This window comes from Anolis carolinensis, unplaced genomic scaffold, assembly GCF_035594765.1.
Source record: "Anolis carolinensis isolate JA03-04 unplaced genomic scaffold, rAnoCar3.1.pri scaffold_14, whole genome shotgun sequence".
In the NCBI taxonomy this organism is placed as follows: Eukaryota; Metazoa; Chordata; class Lepidosauria; order Squamata; family Dactyloidae; genus Anolis; species Anolis carolinensis.
In genome coordinates this window covers 11,945,190-11,969,007 of record NW_026943825.1, presented here as the reverse complement: position 1 = coordinate 11,969,007, position 23,818 = coordinate 11,945,190, and the positions used below count along the sequence as shown (strand labels likewise).

At 47.2% G+C, this 23,818-nt stretch overlaps 1 protein-coding gene across 8 annotated transcripts in view; it reads right to left on the bottom strand.

Moving 5' to 3' along the window:
- Nucleotides 1-23,818, bottom strand: part of sema6c (semaphorin 6C) — a 220,482-nt gene that overhangs the window by 101,773 nt on the left and 94,891 nt on the right. Inside the window, exon 1 of one of the 8 annotated variants that reach the window (XM_062964944.1) lies at nucleotides 14,232-15,251. The exons of the other annotated variants lie outside the window; for them this stretch is intronic. The gene's annotated coding sequence lies outside the window, so the exon portion shown is untranslated. Of the gene's footprint in view, nucleotides 1-14,231; nucleotides 15,252-23,818 lie in introns of those variants that run through there. 8 annotated transcript variants of the gene reach the window in all.

Here is a 23,818-nt window from a genome sequence, read left to right as displayed (position 1 = left end):
GAAGCTGGATGAGACCCCAAGGATCATCCAGTCCAGCCAGGAAAACACCACCAAAGCCCTCCCGACAGATGGACATCCAGCCTCCGAAGCTGGATGAGACCCCAAGGATCATCCAGTCCAGCCAGGAAAACACCACCAAAGCCCTCCCGACAGATGGACATCCAGCCTCCGAAGCTGGATGAGACCCCAAGGATCATCCAGTCCAGCCAGGAAGACACCACCAAAGCCCTCCCGACAGATGGACATCCAGCCTCCGAAGCTGGATGAGACCCCAAGGATCATCCAGTCCAGGCAGGAAGACACCACCAAAGCCCTCCCGACAGATGGACATCCAGCCTCCGAAGCTGGATGAGACCCCAAGGATCATCCAGTCCAGCCAGGAAGACACCACCAAAGCCCTCCCGACAGATGGACATCCAGCCTCCGAAGCTGGATGAGACCCCAAGGATCATCCAGTCCAGCCAGGAAGACACCACCAAAGCCCTCCCGACAGATGGACATCCAGCCTCCGAAGCTGGATGAGACCCCAAGGATCATCCAGTCCAGCCAGGAAGACACCACCAAAGCCCTCCCGACAGATGGACATCCAGCCTCCGAAGCTGGATGAGACCCCAAGGATCATCCAGTCCAGCCAGGAAGACACCACCAAAGCCCTCCCGACAGATGGACATCCAGCCTCCGAAGCTGGATGAGACCCCAAGGATCATCCAGTCCAGCCAGGAAGACACCACCAAAGCCCTCCCGACAGATGGACATCCAGCCTCCGAAGCTGGATGAGACCCCAAGGATCATCCAGTCCAGCCAGGAAGACACCACCAAAGCCCTCCCGACAGATGGACATCCAGCCTCCGAAGCTGGATGAGACCCCAAGGATCATCCAGTCCAGCCAGGAAGACACCACCAAAGCCCTCCCGACAGATGGACATCCAGCCTCCGAAGCTGGATGAGACCCCAAGGATCATCCAGTCCAGCCAGGAAGACACCACCAAAGCCCTCCCGACAGATGGACATCCAGCCTCCGAAGCTGGATGAGACCCCAAGGATCATCCAGTCCAGCCAGGAAAACACCACCAAAGCCCTCCCGACAGATGGACATCCAGCCTCCGAAGCTGGATGAGACCCCAAGGATCATCCAGTCCAGGCAGGAAGACACCACCAAAGCCCTCCCGACAGATGGACATCCAGCCTCAGAAGCTGGATGAGACCCCAAGGATCATCCAGTCCAGGCAGGAAGACACCACCAAAGCCCTCCCGACAGATGGACATCCAGCCTCCGAAGCTGGATGAGACCCCAAGGATCATCCAGTCCAGCCAGGAAGACACCACCAAAGCCCTCCCGACAGATGGACATCCAACCTCCGAAGCTGGATGAGACCCCAAGGATCATCCAGTCCAGGCAGGAAGACACCACCAAAGCCCTCCCGACAGATGGACATCCAGCCTCCGAAGCTGGATGAGACCCCAAGGATCATCCAGTCCAGCCAGGAAGACACCACCAAAGCCCTCCCGACAGATGGACATCCAACCTCCGAAGCTGGATGAGACCCCAAGGATCATCCAGTCCAGGCAGGAAGACACCACCAAAGCCCTCCCGACAGATGGACATCCAGCCTCCGAAGCTGGATGAGACCCCAAGGATCATCCAGTCCAGCCAGGAAGACACCACCAAAGCCCTCCCGACAGATGGACATCCAACCTCCGAAGCTGGATGAGACCCCAAGGATCATCCAGTCCAGCCAGGAAGACACCACCAAAGCCCTCCCGACAGATGGACATCCAGCCTCCGAAGCTGGATGAGACCCCAAGGATCATCCAGTCCAGGCAGGAAGACACCACCAAAGCCCTCCCGACAGATGGACATCCAGCCTCCGAAGCTGGATGAGACCCCAAGGATCATCCAGTCCAGCCAGGAAAACACCACCAAAGCCCTCCCGACAGATGGACATCCAGCCTCCGAAGCTGGATGAGACCCCAAGGATCATCCAGTCCAGCCAGGAAAACACCACCAAAGCCCTCCCGACAGATGGCCATCCAGCCTCCGAAGCTGGATGAGACCCCAAGGATCATCCAGTCCAGCAAGGAAGACACCACCAAAGCCCTCCCGACAGATGGCCATCCAACCTCCGAAGCTGGATGAGACCCCAAGGATCATCCAGTCCAGCCAGGAAAACACCACCAAAGCCCTCCCGACAGATGGCCATCCAACCTCCGAAGCTGGATGAGACCCCAAGGATCATCCAGTCCAGCCAGGAAAACACCACCAAAGCCCTCCCGACAGATGGACATCCAGCCTCCGAAGCTGGATGAGACCCCAAGGATCATCCAGTCCAGCCAGGAAGACACCACCAAAGCCCTCCCGACAGATGGCCATCCAACCTCCGAAGCTGGATGAGACCCCAAGGATCATCCAGTCCAGCCAGGAAAACACCACCAAAGCCCTCCCGACAGATGGCCATCCAACCTCCGAAGCTGGATGAGACCCCAAGGATCATCCAGTCCAGCCAGGAAGACACCACCAAAGCCCTCCCGACAGATGGCCATCCAACCTCCGAAGCTGGATGAGACCCCAAGGATCATCCAGTCCAGCCAGGAAGACACCACCAAAGCCCTCCCGACAGATGGACATCCAACCTCCGAAGCTGGATGAGACCCCAAGGATCATCCAGTCCAGCCAGGAAAACACCACCAAAGCCCTCCCGACAGATGGCCATCCAACCTCCGAAGCTGGATGAGACCCCAAGGATCATCCAGTCCAGCCAGGAAGACACCACCAAAGCCCTCCCGACAGATGGACATCCAGCCTCCGAAGCTGGATGAGACCCCAAGGATCATCCAGTCCAGCCAGGAAAACACCACCAAAGCCCTCCCGACAGATGGCCATCCAACCTCCGAAGCTGGATGAGACCCCAAGGATCATCCAGTCCAGCCAGGAAAACACCACCAAAGCCCTCCCGACAGATGGCCATCCAACCTCCGAAGCTGGATGAGACCCCAAGGATCATCCAGTCCAGCCAGGAAGACACCACCAAAGCCCTCCCGACAGATGGCCATCCAACCTCCGAAGCTGGATGAGACCCCAAGGATCATCCAGTCCAGCCAGGAAGACACCACCAAAGCCCTCCCGACAGATGGCCATCCAACCTCCGAAGCTGGATGAGACCCCAAGGATCATCCAGTCCAGCCAGGAAGACACCACCAAAGCCCTCCCGACAGATGGCCATCCAACCTCCGAAGCTGGATGAGACCCCAAGGATCATCCAGTCCAGCCAGGAAGACACCACCAAAGCCCTCCCGACAGATGGCCATCCAACCTCCGAAGCTGGATGAGACCCCAAGGATCATCCAGTCCAGCCAGGAAGACACCACCAAAGCCCTCCCGACAGATGGACATCCAACCTCCGAAGCTGGATGAGACCCCAAGGATCATCCAGTCCAGCCAGGAAGACACCACCAAAGCCCTCCCGACAGATGGCCATCCAACCTCCGAAGCTGGATGAGACCCCAAGGATCATCCAGTCCAGCCAGGAAGACACCACCAAAGCCCTCCCGACAGATGGACATCCAACCTCCGAAGCTGGATGAGACCCCAAGGATCATCCAGTCCAGCCAGGAAAACACCACCAAACCCCTCCCGACAGATGGCCATCCAACCTCCGAAGCTGGATGAGACCCCAAGGATCATCCAGTCCAGCCAGGAAGACACCACCAAAGCCCTCCCGACAGATGGCCATCCAACCTCCGAAGCTGGATGAGACCCCAAGGATCATCCAGTCCAGCCAGGAAGACACCACCAAAGCCCTCCCGACAGATGGCCATCCAACCTCCGAAGCTGGATGAGACCCCAAGGATCATCCAGTCCAGCCAGGAAGACACCACCAAAGCCCTCCCGACAGATGGACATCCAACCTCCGAAGCTGGATGAGACCCCAAGGATCATCCAGTCCAGCCAGGAAGACACCACCAAAGCCCTCCCGACAGATGGACATCCAACCTCCGAAGCTGGATGAGACCCCAAGGATCATCCAGTCCAGCCAGGAAGACACCACCAAAGCCCTCCCGACAGATGGACATCCAACCTCCGAAGCTGGATGAGACCCCAAGGATCATCCAGTCCAGCCAGGAAAACACCACCAAAGCCCTCCCGACAGATGGCCATCCAACCTCCGAAGCTGGATGAGACCCCAAGGATCATCCAGTCCAGCCAGGAAAACACCACCAAAGCCCTCCCGACAGATGGACATCCAACCTCCGAAGCTGGATGAGACCCCAAGGATCATCCAGTCCAGCCAGGAAGACACCACCAAAGCCCTCCCGACAGATGGACATCCAACCTCCGAAGCTGGATGAGACCCCAAGGATCATCCAGTCCAGCCAGGAAGACACCACCAAAGCCCTCCCGACAGATGGACATCCAACCTCCGAAGCTGGATGAGACCCCAAGGATCATCCAGTCCAGCCAGGAAGACACCACCAAAGCCCTCCCGACAGATGGCCATCCAACCTCCGAAGCTGGATGAGACCCCAAGGATCATCCAGTCCAGCCAGGAAGACACCACCAAAGCCCTCCCGACAGATGGACATCCAACCTCCGAAGCTGGATGAGACCCCAAGGATCATCCAGTCCAGCCAGGAAAACACCACCAAAGCCCTCCCGACAGATGGCCATCCAACCTCCGAAGCTGGATGAGACCCCAAGGATCATCCAGTCCAGCCAGGAAAACACCACCAAAGCCCTCCCGACAGATGGCCATCCAACCTCCGAAGCTGGATGAGACCCCAAGGATCATCCAGTCCAGCCAGGAAAACACCACCAAAGCCCTCCCGACAGATGGACATCCAACCTCCGAAGCTGGATGAGACCCCAAGGATCATCCAGTCCAGCCAGGAAGATACCACCAAAGCCCTCCCGACAGATGGACATCCAACCTCCGAAGCTGGATGAGACCCCAAGGATCATCCAGTCCAGCCAGGAAGACACCACCAAAGCCCTCCCGACAGATGGACATCCAACCTCCGAAGCTGGATGAGACCCCAAGGATCATCCAGTCCAGCCAGGAAGACACCACCAAAGCCCTCCCGACAGATGGCCATCCAGCCTCCGAAGCTGGATGAGACCCCAAGGATCATCCAGTCCAGCCAGGAAAACACCACCAAAGCCCTCCCGACAGATGGACATCCAACCTCCGAAGCTGGATGAGACCCCAAGGATCATCCAGTCCAGCCAGGAAGACACCACCAAAGCCCTCCCGACAGATGGACATCCAACCTCCGAAGCTGGATGAGACCCCAAGGATCATCCAGTCCAGCCAGGAAGACACCACCAAAGCCCTCCCGACAGATGGACATCCAGCCTCCGAAGCTGGATGAGACCCCAAGGATCATCCAGTCCAGCCAGGAAGACACCACCAAAGCCCTCCCGACAGATGGCCATCCAGCCTCCGAAGCTGGATGAGACCCCAAGGATCATCCAGTCCAGCCAGGAAGACACCACCAAAGCCCTCCCGACAGATGGACATCCAGCCTCCGAAGCTGGATGAGACCCCAAGGATCATCCAGTCCAGCCAGGAAAACACCACCAAAGCCCTCCCGACAGATGGACATCCAGCCTCCGAAGCTGGATGAGACCCCAAGGGTCATCCAGTCCAGCCAGGAAGACACCACCAAAGCCCTCCCGACAGATGGACATCCAGCCTCCGAAGCTGGATGAGACCCCAAGGATCATCCAGTCCAGCCAGGAAAACACCACCAAAGCCCTCCCGACAGATGGACATCCAGCCTCCGAAGCTGGATGAGACCCCAAGGATCATCCAGTCCAGCCAGGAAGACACCACCAAAGCCCTCCCGACAGATGGACATCCAGCCTCCGAAGCTGGATGAGACCCCAAGGATCATCCAGTCCAGGCAGGAAGACACCACCAAAGCCCTCCCGACAGATGGACATCCAGCCTCCGAAGCTGGATGAGACCCCAAGGATCATCCAGTCCAGCCAGGAAGACACCACCAAAGCCCTCCCGACAGATGGACATCCAGCCTCCGAAGCTGGATGAGACCCCAAGGATCATCCAGTCCAGCCAGGAAGACACCACCAAAGCCCTCCCGACAGATGGACATCCAGCCTCCGAAGCTGGATGAGACCCCAAGGATCATCCAGTCCAGCCAGGAAAACACCACCAAAGCCCTCCCGACAGATGGACATCCAGCCTCCGAAGCTGGATGAGACCCCAAGGATCATCCAGTCCAGCCAGGAAGACACCACCAAAGCCCTCCCGACAGATGGACATCCAGCCTCCGAAGCTGGATGAGACCCCAAGGATCATCCAGTCCAGGCAGGAAGACACCACCAAAGCCCTCCCGACAGATGGACATCCAGCCTCCGAAGCTGGATGAGACCCCAAGGATCATCCAGTCCAGCCAGGAAGACACCACCAAAGCCCTCCCGACAGATGGACATCCAGCCTCCGAAGCTGGATGAGACCCCAAGGATCATCCAGTCCAGCCAGGAAGACACCACCAAAGCCCTCCCGACAGATGGACATCCAGCCTCCGAAGCTGGATGAGACCCCAAGGATCATCCAGTCCAGCCAGGAAGACACCACCAAAGCCCTCCCGACAGATGGACATCCAGCCTCCGAAGCTGGATGAGACCCCAAGGGTCATCCAGTCCAGCCAGGAAGACACCACCAAAGCCCTCCCGACAGATGGACATCCAGCCTCCGAAGCTGGATGAGACCCCAAGGATCATCCAGTCCAGCCAGGAAGACACCACCAAAGCCCTCCCGACAGATGGACATCCAGCCTCCGAAGCTGGATGAGACCCCAAGGATCATCCAGTCCAGCCAGGAAGACACCACCAAAGCCCTCCCGACAGATGGACATCCAGCCTCCGAAGCTGGATGAGACCCCAAGGATCATCCAGTCCAGCCAGGAAGACACCACCAAAGCCCTCCCGACAGATGGACATCCAGCCTCCGAAGCTGGATGAGACCCCAAGGATCATCCAGTCCAGCCAGGAAGACACCACCAAAGCCCTCCCGACAGATGGACATCCAGCCTCCGAAGCTGGATGAGACCCCAAGGATCATCCAGTCCAGCCAGGAAGACACCACCAAAGCCCTCCCGACAGATGGACATCCAGCCTCCGAAGCTGGATGAGACCCCAAGGATCATCCAGTCCAGCCAGGAAGACACCACCAAAGCCCTCCCGACAGATGGACATCCAGCCTCCGAAGCTGGATGAGACCCCAAGGATCATCCAGTCCAGCCAGGAAGACACCACCAAAGCCCTCCCGACAGATGGACATCCAGCCTCCGAAGCTGGATGAGACCCCAAGGATCATCCAGTCCAGCCAGGAAGACACCACCAAAGCCCTCCCGACAGATGGACATCCAGCCTCCGAAGCTGGATGAGACCCCAAGGGTCATCCAGTCCAGCCAGGAAGACACCACCAAAGCCCTCCCGACAGATGGACATCCAGCCTCCGAAGCTGGATGAGACCCCAAGGATCATCCAGTCCAGCCAGGAAGACACCACCAAAGCCCTCCCGACAGATGGACATCCAGCCTCCGAAGCTGGATGAGACCCCAAGGGTCATCCAGTCCAGCCAGGAAGACACCACCAAAGCCCTCCCGACAGATGGACATCCAGCCTCCGAAGCTGGATGAGACCCCAAGGATCATCCAGTCCAGCCAGGAAAACACCACCAAATCCCTCCCGACAGATGGACATCCAGCCTCCGAAGCTGGATGAGACCCCAAGGATCATCCAGTCCAGCCAGGAAAACACCACCAAAGCCCTCCCGACAGATGGACATCCAGCCTCCGAAGCTGGATGAGACCCCAAGGGTCATCCAGTCCAGCCAGGAAGACACCACCAAAGCCCTCCCGACAGATGGACATCCAGCCTCCGAAGCTGGATGAGACCCCAAGGATCATCCAGTCCAGCCAGGAAAACACCACCAAAGCCCTCCCGACAGATGGACATCCAGCCTCCGAAGCTGGATGAGACCTCAAGGATCATCCAGTCCAGGCAGGAAGACACCACCAAAGCCCTCCCGACAGATGGACATCCACCCTCCTAATCATAAAATCCTAGGGTTGGGAGAGACCCCAAGGGTCATCCAGTCCAGGCAGGAAGACACCATCAAAGCCCTCCCGACAGATGGCCATCCAGTCTCTTGCCTGAGTGAGGATTCGAACCCAGGTTTCAAACCAGTGACAGCTTGGCAATATATATGTTTTACTTTCCCAGTGGTTTTTATGTGGCTGGAACCCAGAATTGGTGCAGAATTGCCCTTGCCGTCCCATTCGGGTCCTGACGTTTCCGACTTCTCCTTTTCTTTCGGCTTTTCGTTCAGAGGAAAAACTCAATTTACAACGAGCCGCGTGCTTTGCATAAACCTGGCCATTGGCTTGGATTTTTTGATTGTGGTTTTTAATATCGTAAACGGGGAAAAGTTCTTCCCGTAAGGGTAGGCCCGGATCGGCTGCTGTTGCCTCGCGAGCCGAATTCAGATGTATTAACGGTCTTCGACTTGCGGGGCGTCTTGAGCCTTTAAATTGAGAGATTTAATGAACAGGAAGCTCTTCACGCGGGTTTTCCCCAAATCGAGACAAATGCCACCCAAGAGAGCCTCCCGCCCCGCATGGTCGGCGTTGCATGAAGCGACCGCTTCATCGTCTCGTGCCTGATGGCGACGGAGGTAGAGGAGCATTAAACACATTATTTTCCAACAATTGCCGTGAAGTTTCCTTCTCTGAAAGTGTTTGAGCAGAGGCTGGATGTCCATCTGTCGGGAGGGCTTTGGTGGTGCCTTCCTGCCTGGACTGGATGATCCTTGGGGTCTCTCCCAACTCTAGGATTCTATGATTCGGAGGCTGGATGTCCATCTGTCGGGAGGGCTTTGGTGGTGTCTTCCTGCCTGGACTGGATGATCCTTGGGGTCTTTCCCAACTCTAGGATTCTATGATTCGGAGGCTGGATGTCCATCTGTCGGGAGGGCTTTGGTGGTGTCTGGATGATCCTTGGGGTCTCTCCCAACTCTAGGATGCTATGATTCGGAGGTTGGATGGCCATCTGTCGGGAGGGCTTTGGTGGTGTCTGGATGATCCTTGGGGTCTCTCCCAACCCTAGGATTCTATGATTCGGAGGCTGGATGTCCATCTGTTGGGAGGGCTTTGGTGGTGTCTGGATGATCCTTGGGGTCTCTCCCAACTCTAGGATTCTATGATTCGGAGGCTGGATGGCCATCTGTTGGGAGGGCTTTGGTGGTGTCTGGATGATCCTTGGGGTCTCTCCCAACCCTAGGATTCTATGATTCGGAGGCTGGATGTCCATCTGTTGGGAGGGCTTTGGTGGTGTCTGGATGATCCTTGGGGTCTCTCCCAACTCTAGGATTCTATGATTCGGAGGCTGGATGTCCATCTGTTGGGAGGGCTTTGGTGGTGTCTGGATGATCCTTGGGGTCTCTCCCAACCCTAGGATTCTATGATTCGGAGGCTGGATGGCCATCTGTTGGGAGGGCTTTGGTGGTGTCTGGATGATCCTTGGGGTCTCTCCCAACTCTAGGATTCTATGATTCGGAGGCTGGATGGCCATCTGTTGGGAGGGCTTTGGTGGTGTCTGGATGATCCTTGGGGTCTCTCCCAACCCTAGGATTCTATGATTCGGAGGCTGGATGTCCATCTGTTGGGAGGGCTTTGGTGGTGTCTGGATGATCCTTGGGGTCTCTCCCAACCCTAGGATTCTATGATTCGGAGGCTGGATGGCCATCTGTTGGGAGGGCTTTGGTGGTGTCTGGATGATCCTTGGGGTCTCTCCCAACTCTAGGATTCTATGATTCGGAGGCTGGATGTCCATCTGTTGGGAGGGCTTTGGTGGTGTCTGGATGATCCTTGGGGTCTCTCCCATCTCTAGGATTCTATGATTCGGAGGCTGGATGTTCATCTGTCGGGAGGGCTTTGGTGGTGTCTGGATGATCCTTGGGGTCTCTCCCAACCCTAGGATTCTATGATTCGGAGGTTGGATGTTCATCTGTCGGGAGGGCTTTGGTGGTGTCTGGATGATCCTTGGGGTCTCTCCCAACCCTAGGATTCTATGATTCGGAGGCTGGATGTTCATCTGTCGGGAGGGCTTTGGTGGTGTCTGGATGATCCTTGGGGTCTCTCCCAACCCTAGGATTCTATGATTCGGAGGCTGGATGTCCATCTGTCGGGAGGGCTTTGGTGGTGTCTGGATGATCCTTGGGGTCTCTCCCAACTCTAGGATTCTATGATTCGGAGGTTGGATGTTCATCTGTCGGGAGGGCTTTGGTGGTGCCTTCCTGCCTGGACTGGATGATACTTGGGGTCTCTCCCAACTCTAGGATTCTATGATTCGGAGGTTGGATGTTCATCTGTCGGGAGGGCTTTGGTGGTGTCTGGATGATCCTTGGGGTCTCTCCCAACTCTAGGATTCTATGATTCAGAGGTTGGATGTCCATCTGTTGGGAGGGCTTTGGTGGTGCCTTCCTGCCTGGACTGGATGATCCTTGGGGTCTCTCCCAACTCTAGGATTCTATGATTCGGAGGTTGGATGTTCATCTGTCGGGAGGGCTTTGGTGGTGTCTGGATGATCCTTGGGGTCTCTCCCAACCCTAGGATGCTATGATTCGGAGGCTGGATGTCCATCTGTCGGGAGGGCTTTGGTGGTGTCTGGATGATCCTTGGGGTCTCTCCCAACCCTAGGATTCTATGATTCGGAGGCTGGATGTCCATCTGTCGGGAGGGCTTTGGTGGTGTCTGGATGATCCTTGGGGTCTCTCCCATCTCTAGGATTCTATGATTCAGAGGCTGGATGGCCATCTGTCGGGAGGGCTTTGGTGGTGTCTTCCTGCCTGGACTGGATGACCCTTGGGGTCTCCCCCAACCCTAGGATGCTATTATTTACAGTATTTATTTATTATGGAGCTGTGCACATATGTGCGCATTATACTGAGACCACAAAGAAGAAAATTACAAATCCCAGGTTTCTACAGCCTTGCACTGTGGCATTTATTGTGGTATCAAACTGCTATAAATTCGGCCGTCCGCATTAAACCATATTGGGGGCAATGACCTCGCATTCCCTTTGCCTTCCTTCTTCGACGGGAGTTGTAGTCCACCGACTTTGCTCCAGATTTCTACGGACAGATCCTTTTAAATGCCCGGAGTAAGCTGTCCTTGGAAGCATGTTTCCAAGTTATATATTGGATTAATAATACACATTTAATCGTATTTTGCTTACTTAAGGGGGACGCGGGGACGCTTGCTGTAAATGTGTTTCAACGGCGATTATTTTTAACGCATCTGTATTTGGGTAAGTGGCTCGGAGCGACTCTTTCGGACGGGAAAAACATAGTTTACGTGTCTTTGGTAATAAATAACTAGCCTTTGGGAAAGGTGAGGCATACACCCAATAAATCAATAAATAGCTCAACAGTTTATAGATTGCGGCCGAAATCACAATATATTTTGGTCTAAATGGGCATGAGGCTGAAAGAGAGACAGCCAAGGAATGCAATACCAGTTGCATCTCTATTTCGGACACAAACAGGGTTGCCAACTGACCCCAACCCTCTATGCAGCTATGCTTTTAATAATGTTGATCTGCCGATATTGCCTAGAAAAGCTCAAATTGCGCTCAAAATAATGTCCAAAGTGGCAAATGGTGAAAACTTATAATCTGAGGAATACTATATTTGTTGGATTTCTATTCGGGCCACGACCAAGGTTGCCAACTGATCCCAACCCTCTATGCAGCTATGCTTTTAATAATGTTGACCTGCAGATATTGCCTAGAAAAGCTCAAATTGCGCTCAAAATAATGTCCAAGGCGAATAGCAATGGCAAAATGATGAAAACTTATAATCTGAGGAATACTATATTTGTTGGATTTCTATTCGGGCCATGGCCAGGGTTGCCAACTGATCCCAACCCTCTATGCAGCTATGCTTTTAATAATGTTGACCTGCCAATATTGCCTAGAAAAGCTCAAATTGGGCTCAAAATAATGTCCAAGGTGGATAACAATGGCAAAATGGTGAAAACTTATAATCTGAAGAATACTATATTTGTTGGATTTCTATTCAGGCCATGAACAGGGTTGCCAACTGATCCCAACCCTCTATGCAGCTATGCTTTAAATAACGTTGACCTGCAGATATTGCCTAGAAAAGCTCAAATTGCGCTCAAAATAATGTCCAAGGTGGATAGCAATGGCAAAATGGTGAAAACTTATAATCTGAGGAATAATATATTTGTTGGATTTCTATTCGGGCCATGACCAGGGTTGCCAACTGATCCCAACCCTCTACGATGCTATGCTTTTAATAATGCTGACCTACAGAAATTGGCCAGAAAAGCTCAAAATTAGCTGAGCAAAATCATGAAAACCTTCACTTGAGGAATGCAATTATCAGTTGGATTTCTGTTCCAGTGCACATAGGATTGCCAACTGATCACAACCCTCTAGGTTGCTATGCTTTTAACAATGTTGAGCTGCAGAAATTAGTTAGAAAAGCTCATTCGTTGAGCTACGAATGAAGTCCAAAGTGGGTCAAAATTTCAAAATCGTGAAAACCTTCAGCCTGAGGAATGCAATTATTCATTAGATTTCTATTTGGGCCACAACCAGGATTACCAACTGATTCCAACCCTCTACGCTGCTATGCTTTTAACAATTTTGACCTGCAGATATTAGCTGGAAAAAGCTCAACTTGAAGCTCAACTTGAAGTCCAAGATATATAACACTGGCAAAATGATAAAACACTGGAAGCAGAGGAGCAAAGGTTGGTATAAAACTTGGCAACCCAACATTCAATGTACAAATATGGCCACGGAAATGACACTGTGACTATTTTATTTCCTCCCCACTACATTTCAGTGAATTTTCAACCTAAGCAATGCAATATTAGTTTGATTTCTACTTCAGGGGCAACCCAGGGTTGCCAACTGACCCAAACCTTAAAGCTCCTGTGCTTTTAATAACTGATTTGCAGAAGTTAGCTGAGAGACGGTCAAGTTGGACTCAAAATAAGATGACAGAATCACAAAAACCTTCTGCCTAGGAAATACAATATCAATTGGATTTCTATTTCAGCTACAAACAGGGTTGCCAACTGACCCAAACCTTAAACTATGCTTTTAATAACTCTGATTTGCAGAAGTTAGCTAAGAGACGGTCAAGTTGGACTCAAAATAAAATGACAGAATCACGAAAACCCTCTGCCTAAGAAATACAATATCAATTGGATTTCTATTTCAGCTACAAACAGGGTTGCCAACTGATCCAAACCCTTAAAGCTCCTATGCTTTTAATAACTCTCGATTTGCAGAATTTAGCTGAAAGACAGTCAAGTTGGACTCAAAATAAAATGACAGAATCATGAAAACTCTCGGCCTAAGAAATACAATATCAGTTGGATTTCTATTTCAGCTACAAACAGGGTTGCCAACTGATCCAAACCCTTAAAGCTCCTATGCTTGTAACAATTCTGATCTGCAGAAATTAGTTGGGAGAGGGTCAAATTGGACTCAGAACGAAGTCCAAGGTGAATCACAATGGCAGAATCATGAAAATTCTCAGCCTAAGAATGTATTATCAGTTGGATTTTTATTTCGGCTACAAACAGGGTTGCCAACTGATCCAAACCCTTAAAGCTCCTATGCTTTTAATAACTCTGATTTGCAGAAGTTAGCTGAGAGACGGTCAAGTTGGACTCAAAATAAAATGACAGAATCATGAAAACCCTCTGCCTAAGAAATACAATATCAATTGGATTTCTATTTCGGCTACAAATAGGGTTGCCAACTGATCCAAACCCTTAAAGCTCCTGTGCATTTAGGTCATTTTGACCTGCAGAAATTAGAAGATACTAAAATCAGACCGGAAACAAAGTCCAAGGTGGGGTAATGGTTCATGGCGGCAAATTCAAAAGGCAGAGGAGCACGGGATGGTATAAAAGTTGGCAACCCGGTATTCAAAGTATATGTGGAAATGACATTTTGACTACTCTATTTTCTCCCCGGCCATGGGGCAAAACCACCCGCTAAGGAGTTAAAACCTTGTCACCGAAGAGATCAGGGAAGGAATGACAGGGCCAGACGACCCGCATTAACATTTTACGGCCTTGCTCCGAAATTAGATAATGTAATTAAATGAAATATTATGCCAATTAAAATCCAGAGCCCCCCCGCACGCCAATCTAATCCTTACCTTGGGCCATCTTCAATGTAAATTTAATATATTACTTCTCATCAACTCCACATTATATTCCGGTGCCTCCGAGCGGAGCCAGGCTAATTTTAGAGACTTTTTCCAGCTGCTTCATTGCTTTCCCAGAAAAGCGGGAGAGAGATTGCGAGAGAAAAGCCGGGAAAGTGAGCCAAGTCGCAAGGGTGGCGGGCGGCGGAGAAATCAGATTAGAAATGTGATAGAATCGGATTAGAGATCTGCAGGAGCCGGATTACGCCCGCGAGGCATCATCGCACTCCTTTCGGGTTCCTCCGTGGCAAAGCTGGCATCGAGGGCGGCTTTGGAACACCACAAATGGGGCGATGTCAAAATGTCATTCTTGTACATACATTGAAAACCAGGTTGCCAACTTTTATTCCAGCCTGTACTCCTCCGCCTTCTGAGTTTGTAATAATTGGCCCACTTTGCACTTCGTTCTGAGTCTTGAGTCTTTCCCCTCCTCCTATTTACTGCGAGTCAAAATGGCTTAAAAGCAGAGGAGCCTGGAGGGTTGGGATCAGTTGGCAACCCTGTTTGCGGCTGAAATAGAAATCCAATTGATACTGCATTCCTCAAGTTGAAGGTTTTCATGATTTTGCCATTGTGACCCACCTTGGACTTCATTCTAACTCACAGTTATTAAAAGCATAGGAGCTTTAAGGGTTTGGATCAGTTGGCAACCCTGTTTGCGGCTGAAATAGAAATCCAATTGATATTGCATTCCTCAGGTTTAAAGTCTCCATGATTTTGCCACTGTGACCCACCTTAGACTTCATTCTAACTCTCAGTTATTGAAAGCACAGGAGCATTAAGGGTTTGGATCAGTTGGCAATCCTGTTTGCGGATGAGATAGAAATCCAATGGATATTGCATTCCTTAGGATGAAGGTTTTCATGATTATGCCATTGTGACCCACCTTGGACTTCAATCTGAGTCCAGCCCGACTGTCTCTCAGTTATTAAAAGCACAGGAGCATTAAGGGTTTGGATTAGTTGGCAACCCTGTTTGCGGCTGAAATAAAAATCCAATTCATACTGCATTCCTCATTTTTAAGGTTTTCATGATTTTGCCATTGTGACCCACCTTGGACTTCATTCTGAGTCCAGCCCAACTATCTCTCTTATAAAAAAGCATAGGAGGTTTAAGGGATTGGATCAGATGGCAACCATAGCTGCAGCCAAGATAGAACTCAAGCCCACATTGTATGAAGTCCAAGGTGGGTCACAATGGCAAAATCATGAAAACCTTCAACCTGAGAGAATGTAATATCAATTTGATTTCTATTTCTGCCTCAAACAGGGTTGCCAACTGATCCAAACCCTTAAAGCTCCTATGCTTTTAATAACTGAGAGACAGTTGGGCTGGACTCAGAATGAAGGCCACAGTGGGTCACAATGGCAAAAATATGAAAACCTTAAACTTGAGGAATGCAATATCAATTGAATTTCTATTTCAGCCTCAAACAGGGTTGCCAACTGATCCAATCCCTTAAAACTCCTATGCTTTTAATAACTGAGACTCAGAATGAAATCCAAGGTGGGTCACAATGGCAGAGTCATGAAAACCTTCAACTTGAGGAATGCTATATCAATTTGATTTCTATTTCTGCCTCAAACAGGGTTGCCAACTGATCCTAACCCTTAAAGCTCCTGTGCTTTTAATAACTGAGAGTTAGAACGAAGTCCAAGGTGGGTCACAATGGCAAAATCATGAAAATCTTCAACCTGAGGAATGCAATATCAATTGGATTTCTATTTCAGCCTCAAACAGGATTGCCAACTGATCCCAACCCTTAACGCTCCTATGCTTTTAATAACTGAGACTTAGAATGAAATCCAAGGTGGGTCACAATGGCAAAATCATGAAAACCTTCAACCTGAGGAATGCAATATCAATTGGATTTCTATTTCAGCCGCAAACAGGGTTGCCAACTGATCCAACACTGCGTCTTTCAGGTCCATAGGTCCTCACTGTATGGCCGAAGGCGTACGGGGACAACCGGCTAAACCCCGCTTGACCCATAAGGTGATAAATAGTGGCCCGGCTCAAAAAACCCTTTGCATCCCTTCCTTGCTTTGGCGTTGGCGTCGGAAATTAAGCTATAAATAATTCAGGCCCTGAATACGGAGTCGGGAGGCGACAAAGAACCCTCCGGAGCCTCGTCTCCAGCAAGGCAAGACGTGGAAGGGATTTATAGTGCGCCGGGCAGTCACAGAGGGAGGGAACATAACAAGAATCAGAACGCCGCTTGGAAAGCAAAAGAAAAATTAGCAGGAGAAGAAGAAAGTAAGAGAGACGAAATGTAAATAAAGCAAAAAGTGCCGAGAAATATTTGCAAAAATGAAAATATTCTCAATGCAAATGGAAAGCGAAACCTAAGCGTAGAGTTAAGGGATGCATCTATACCCTCGAAATAATATTTGCAAAAATAAAAATATTCTCAATGCAAATGGAAAGCGAAACTTAAGTTTAGAATCAAGGGTTGCATCTGGCTCATGAATGGGACCCTGAAGAAGGAGACAGAAGGCCTGATCCTTGCAGCCCAGGAGCAAGACATCAGGACAAAGGCAATTCAGGCCAAGATCGAAAAATCAGCTGATGACCCCAAATGCAGACTGTGCAAGGAAACCGACAAAACCATGGATCATATCCTCAGCTGCTGTAAGAAAATCGCACAGACAGACTACAAACAGAGGCACAACTATGTGGCCCAAAGGATCCATTGGAACTTCTGCCTCAAGTCCCACCTCCCAGCAGCAAAGAACTGGTGGGATCACAAACCTGCAAAAGTCTTGGAAAATGAGCACGCAAAGATACTGTGGGACTTCCGAATCCAGACTGACAAAGTTCTGGAACACAACACACCAGACATCACAGTTGTGGAAAAGAAAAAGGTTTGGATCATTGATGTTGCCATCCCAGGTGACAGTCGCATTGACGAAAAACAACAGGAAAAACACAGCCGCTCTCAGGACCTCAAGATTGAACTTCAAAGACTCTGGCAGAAACCAGTACAGGTGGTCCCGGTGGTGATGGGCACATTGGGTGCCGTGCCAAAAGATCTCAGCCGGCATTTGGAAACAATAGAGATTGACAAAATTACGATCTGCCAACTGCAAAAGGCCACCCTACTGGGATCTGCGCGCATCATCCGGAAATACATCACACAGTCCTAGACACTTGGGAAGTATTCGACTTGTGATTTTGTGATACGAAATCCAGCATATCTATCTTGTTTGCTGTGTCATACAATAAAATAATAATAATAATAATAATAATAATAATAATAATAATAATAATAATAATAATACATCACACAATCCTAGACACTTGGGAAGTGTTCGACTTGTGATTTTGTGATACGAAATCCAGCATATCTATCTTGTTTGCTGTGTCATACAATAAAATAATAATAATAATAATAATAATAATAATAATAATAATACATCACACAATCCTAGACACTTGGGAAGTGTTCGACTTGTGGTTTTGTGATACGAAATCCAGCATGTCTATCTTGTTTGCTGTGTCATAAAAATAATAATAATAATAATAATAATAATAATTATTATTATTATTATTATCCAGCATATCTATCTTGTTTGCTCTGTCATACAATGTTGTTGTGTCAATAATAATAATAATAATAATAATAATAATAATAATAATACATTTCCCAAAAACTATCAAGTGGTAAAAACGGGGGGACAACAACATTTTGTCCCAATACAAAAATACAAACAAGAGTTAAAAGCTCTTATTAATGTTATTATTATTGATAGCAACAACAACATTATTGGTATTTTTCCGCAAATGCAATCAAGAGCTAAAAGTGGGATGATAATGATAATGATGATTTTGCCAAACCACAATCAAGAAATAAAAGCAGGATATTATTATTATTATTAATAATAATAATAATAATAATAATAATAATAATAATAATAATAATAGCACACTGGGTGCCGTGCCAATTAATCTCAGCTGGCATTTGGAAACAATAGACATTGACAAAATCACGATCTGCCAACTGCAAAAGGCCACCCGACGGATCTGCACGCATCATCCGAAAATACATCACACAGTCCTAGACACTTGGGAAGTGTTCGACTTGTGATTTTGTGATACGAAATCCAGCATATCTATCTTGTTTGCTGTGTCATACAATAATAATAATAATAATAATAATAATAATAATAATAATAATACATCACCCAGTCCTAGACACTTGGGAAGTGTTCGACTTGTGATTTTGTGATACGAAATCCAGCATATCTATCTTGTTTGCTGTGTCATACAATAATAATAATAATAATAATAATAATAATAATAATAATAATAATAATAATAATAATACATCACACAGTCCTAGACACTTGGGAAGTGTTCGACTTGTGATTTTGTGATACGAAATCCAGCATATCTATCTTGTTTGCTGTGTCATACAATAATAATAATAATAATAATAATAATAATAATAATAATAATAATACATCACACAGTCCTAGACACTTGGGAAGTGTTCGACTTGTGATTTTGTGATACGAAATCCAGCATATCTATCTTGTTTGCTGTGTCATACAATAATAATAATAATAATAATAATAATAATAATAATAATAATAATAATAATACATCACACAGTCCTAGACACTTGGGAAGTGTTCGACTTGTGATTTTGTGATACGAAATCCAGCATATCTATCTTGTTTGCTGTGTCATACAATAATAATAATAATAATAATAATAATAATAATAATAATAATAATAATAATACATCACACAGTCCTAGACACTTTGGAAGTGTTCGACTTGTGATTTTGTGATACGAAATCCAGCATATCTATCTTGTTTGCTGTGTCATACCATGTTGTTGTGTCAATAATAATAATAATAATAATAATAATAATAATAATAATAATAATAATACTGTAACGGTATTCTTATATCGTTGCTATAGATGCTCCCAAAGTGGCTGATGCATTAAAAGTATTTTAGAAAAGTCAAGTTGGATAAAGGCAAATAAACAGCATTACATAGTGTTAGAGGAGTCTACACTGAGTCTATATAATACGTTATCAATGAGGCACGGAAAGGAACGCCAAACCCCATCAAACCACCAGTGTAGACGCACCATATGGGAACACATCGTATAGGGACACTTGGGCATTTCTTTGCAGAAGCCTTGAGAATTTTCCTTCCTTTCTCGGAGGGGAAAACAAGGAAAAGATTTCCAAGAAGGGGTCCGGGAGACGCCAAGGCCGAAGCGCCGGCTGCCAGGTGTTGTTTTGGCTGAGCCTTGCTCCACTTGGCACCACGGCAGATGGAGACGTGGCCTTCGGAGGAGGAGAAACGGGGCCACAAAGAACCGAGAGGTGTCCAATTTTGCCCGTTTTCTTGGAGGCCAAAGATCGGAACGCAGCACAAGACAAACCGCGGAGTTTGGAAACATTACTTTGGCAGGGGATGCTGGGAGTTGCAGTCCTCCCCGTGCTCCAAATTACACCATGCAACACAACTTTGGTACCTGGGTTATAAACGTCATTGCCTTTTTTATTTTTAATAAGTAGATACGATACTGTAGACCAAGGGTCCCCAAACTAAGGCCCATCAAAGCCATTTATCCGGCCCGCACGGCAGAAGGGCTGAAGCGGGTTGGGCTAAATGACCCAAGGGGTTTCTTATAACCCTTATTATTATTATTATTATTATTATTATTATTATTATTATTATTAACACTGAGACTGGGTGGCCATCTGTCAGGGGTGCTTTGCTTGTGCTTTTGGTGTACAGAGGCAGAAGGGGGTTGGACTCAATGGCCCAAGGGGTCTCTTCCAACCCTATTTAATTATATTATTATTATTATTATTAACACTGAGACTGGATGGCCATCTGTCAGGGGTGCTTTGCTTGTTCTTTTTGTGCAAAAAGACAGAAGGGGGTTGGACTCAATGGCCCAAGGGTCTATTATATTATTATTATTATTATTATTATTATTATTATTATTATTGACATTGAGGCTGGGTGGCCATCTGTCAGGGGTGCTTTGCTTGTGCTTTTGGTGCACAGAGGCAGAAGGGGGTTGGATTCAATGGCCCAAGGGGTCTCTTCCAACCCTATTTAATTATTATTATTATTATTATTATTATTATTATTATTATTATTATTATTATTAACACTGAGACTGGGTGGCCATCTGTCAGGGGTGCTTTGCTTGTTCTTTTTGTGCACAAAGGCAGAAGGGGGTTGGACTCAATGGCCCAAGGGTCTATTATTATTATTATTATTATTATTATTATTATTATTATTGACATTGAGGCTGGGTGGTCATCTGTCAGGGGTGCTTTGCTTGTGCTTTTGGTGCACAAAGGTAGAAGGGGGTTGGACTGAAATGGCCCAAGGGGTCACTTCCAACCCTCTTTATTATTATTATTATTATTATTATTATTATTATTATTATTATTATTATTATATATTATTATTAACACTGAGACTGGGTGGCCATCTGTCAGGGATGCTTTGCTTGTGCTTTTGGTGCACAAAGGTAGAAGGGGGTTGGACTCAATGGCCCAAGGGGTCTCTTCCAACCCTATTTAATTATATTATTATTATTATTATTATTATTATTATTATTATTATTATTATTAACACTGAGACTGGATGGCCATCTGTCAGGGGTGCTTTGCTTGTTCTTTTTGTGCACAAAGGCAGAAGGGGGTTGGACTCAATGGCCCAAGGGTCTATTATTATTATTATTATTATTATTATTATTATTATTATTATTATTATTGACATTGAGGCTGGGTGGCCATCTGTCAGGGCTGCTTTGTTTGTGCTTTTGGTGCACAAAGGCAGAAGGGGATTGTACTCAATGGCCCAAAGGGTCTCTTCCAACCCTCTTTATTAATAATAAATAAATAAATAAATAAATAAATAAATTATTGCTTGGTTGTCAATTATACTCTGGCCCTCTAACAGTCCAAAGGATCGTGAACTGTCCCCCTGTTTAAAAAGTTTGGGGACCCCTGCTGTAGATAATAAAATAATAATAATAATAATAATAATAATAATAATAATAATAATAATAATAATAATAGCTTTATTCTTATCTTGCTGCTATAGATATTATATCGCTGCTATATCCCGGTGTTGCCCAGGATATTTGTGGGTGAACAACTCATAACCCCCAGAAACTTCATTAGCACTTAAAGTTTGTGACAGATGCATAGATAGATACACACACACACACACACACACACACACACACACATATATATATATAGTAGAGTCTCGCTTATCTAACGTTCTGGATTATCCAACACATTTTTGTAGTCAATGTTTTCAATGCATTGTGATATTTTGGTGCTAAATTCGTAAATACAGTAATTACAACATAACATTACTGTGCATTGAACTACTTTTTCTGTCAAATTTGTTGTATAACATGATGTTTTGGTGCTTCATTTGTAAAATCATCACCTAATTTGATGTTTAATAGGCTTTTCCTTAATCTCTTCTTATTATCCAACATATTCACTTATCCAACATTTGCCGGCCCATTTACATTGGATACGTGAGACTCTACTGTATATACAATATATTATCTATATATATAAAAGAGTAATGAAATTTCGGCCTAGGACAAAACAACAAAACTACACATCCCAGAAACACCAAACTTGGCAGCACAACCCCTCATCCATGCCACTATGTTCATACAACTAAAAGAAAAGAAAAATAAAGTCCTAATTAGAGGGAGAGGAATAATTGTTTTATCCAATTGCTGCCAGTTAGAAGGCTAAGCTCCGCCCACTTGATCTCCTAGCAACCCACTCAGCCCAGGGGACAGGCAGAGTTAGGCCTCTACATTCATACAGCAAAAAGCTCCAGCTACTCCAGAAAATGGCCAGGCTTTGAGACTGCAAGGCTATTCACTGCTATTCCATATGGCCAACAAAGGATTCCCATAAGCCACAGCAACGCGTGGCCGGGCAAAGCTAGTATATTTATAAATTATTATAAATTACAGCACGCAACACAATTTTTGTACCTGGCTTATAAATGTCGTTGCCTTTTTTACTTTTAATAGACTAGCCTGGGATAATTGTGGGTGAACTACAATTCACAACATGCCAGATTAACCTCTAGAAACTTCATCAGTACTTAAAGTTTGCATCGATATACACATACGCATATATATAAACACACACACACACACACACACTAGCTTGGATAAGCAGTGCTTCCCAAGTTATTTGAAAAAATCAATTTTTTAACTGTACCCAATGCATAAGGTTGCGGGTGAACTATAACTCACATCAGGAGAACCCTGAAAAACACCGGCAGTACTTAAAGTTTGTGATGTTGGGCAAGTTTGCTCTGGATGCATCACCGGTGGGGTTGAGTGTAGGGTAAACTACAACTCCCACTATGGTGAGTCAGTCCTTTCAAACCCCTCCAAGTTTGGTCCAGGTCCATCATTGGTGGAGGTCACAGTTTCCCTGTTTGTGGGTGAACTACAACTCCCAGAAAGGAAGCCCAGTTCCCTAACCTCTCCAGTAATCAAATTTCGGCATATCAGGTACTTATGCCAAATTTGGTCCAGATCCACCAGTGTTTGGGTTCACAGTGCTCTCTGGATGTAGGTTGGCAGAGACGGCAAGTGATCTTATGAAACTACAACTCCCAGGACTGCCGAAACATTGGATCTTAATGAAACGAGAGACGGAGAGAGATCCATCTCTCGGCGACCCGGGAGACGTTTGGAGGTGGAAGAAATTGAGCGGAAAAGGAGCCCGTCTGTCAGCAAACCAATGCCGTGCGGACAGATGGGCAATGTCATCCGGAACCGTCCTCTCTTCATGACAACGTTGTTATCATCATCGCAAAATGCATCTACGGCACAACGTCCGTCTCTGTGAACCCTATTGATATCTTCCATATAGGAGGACAAAGTTGCCCGACAGGAATCAAGGAAACTATAGATCGAATCCTATTGAAATACAAACCCCTGATAGATGGCCACCGAGCAATAATAATAATAATAATAATAATAATAATAACAACAACAACAACAGATGGCCACCGAGCAATAATAATAATAATAATAATAATAATAATAATAATAATAAAACAACAACAACAACAGATGGCCACCGAGCAATAATAATAATAATAATAATAATAATAATAATAATAATAACAACAACAACAACAACAACAGATGGCCACCGAGCAATAATAATAATAATAATAATAATAATAATAATAATAACAACAACAACAACAGATGGCCACCGAGCAATAATAATAATAATAATAATAATAATAATAATAATAACAACAACAACAACAACAGATGGCCACCGAGCAATAATAATAATAATAATAATAATAATAATAATAATAATAATAACAACAACAACCACCCTAACCCTAACCCATTGATCATATCCTCAGCTGCTGTAAGAAAATTGCACAGACAGACTACAAACAGAGGCACAACTCTGTGGCCCGAATGATTCATTGGAACTTATGCCTCAAGTCCCACCTCCCAGCAGCAAAGAACT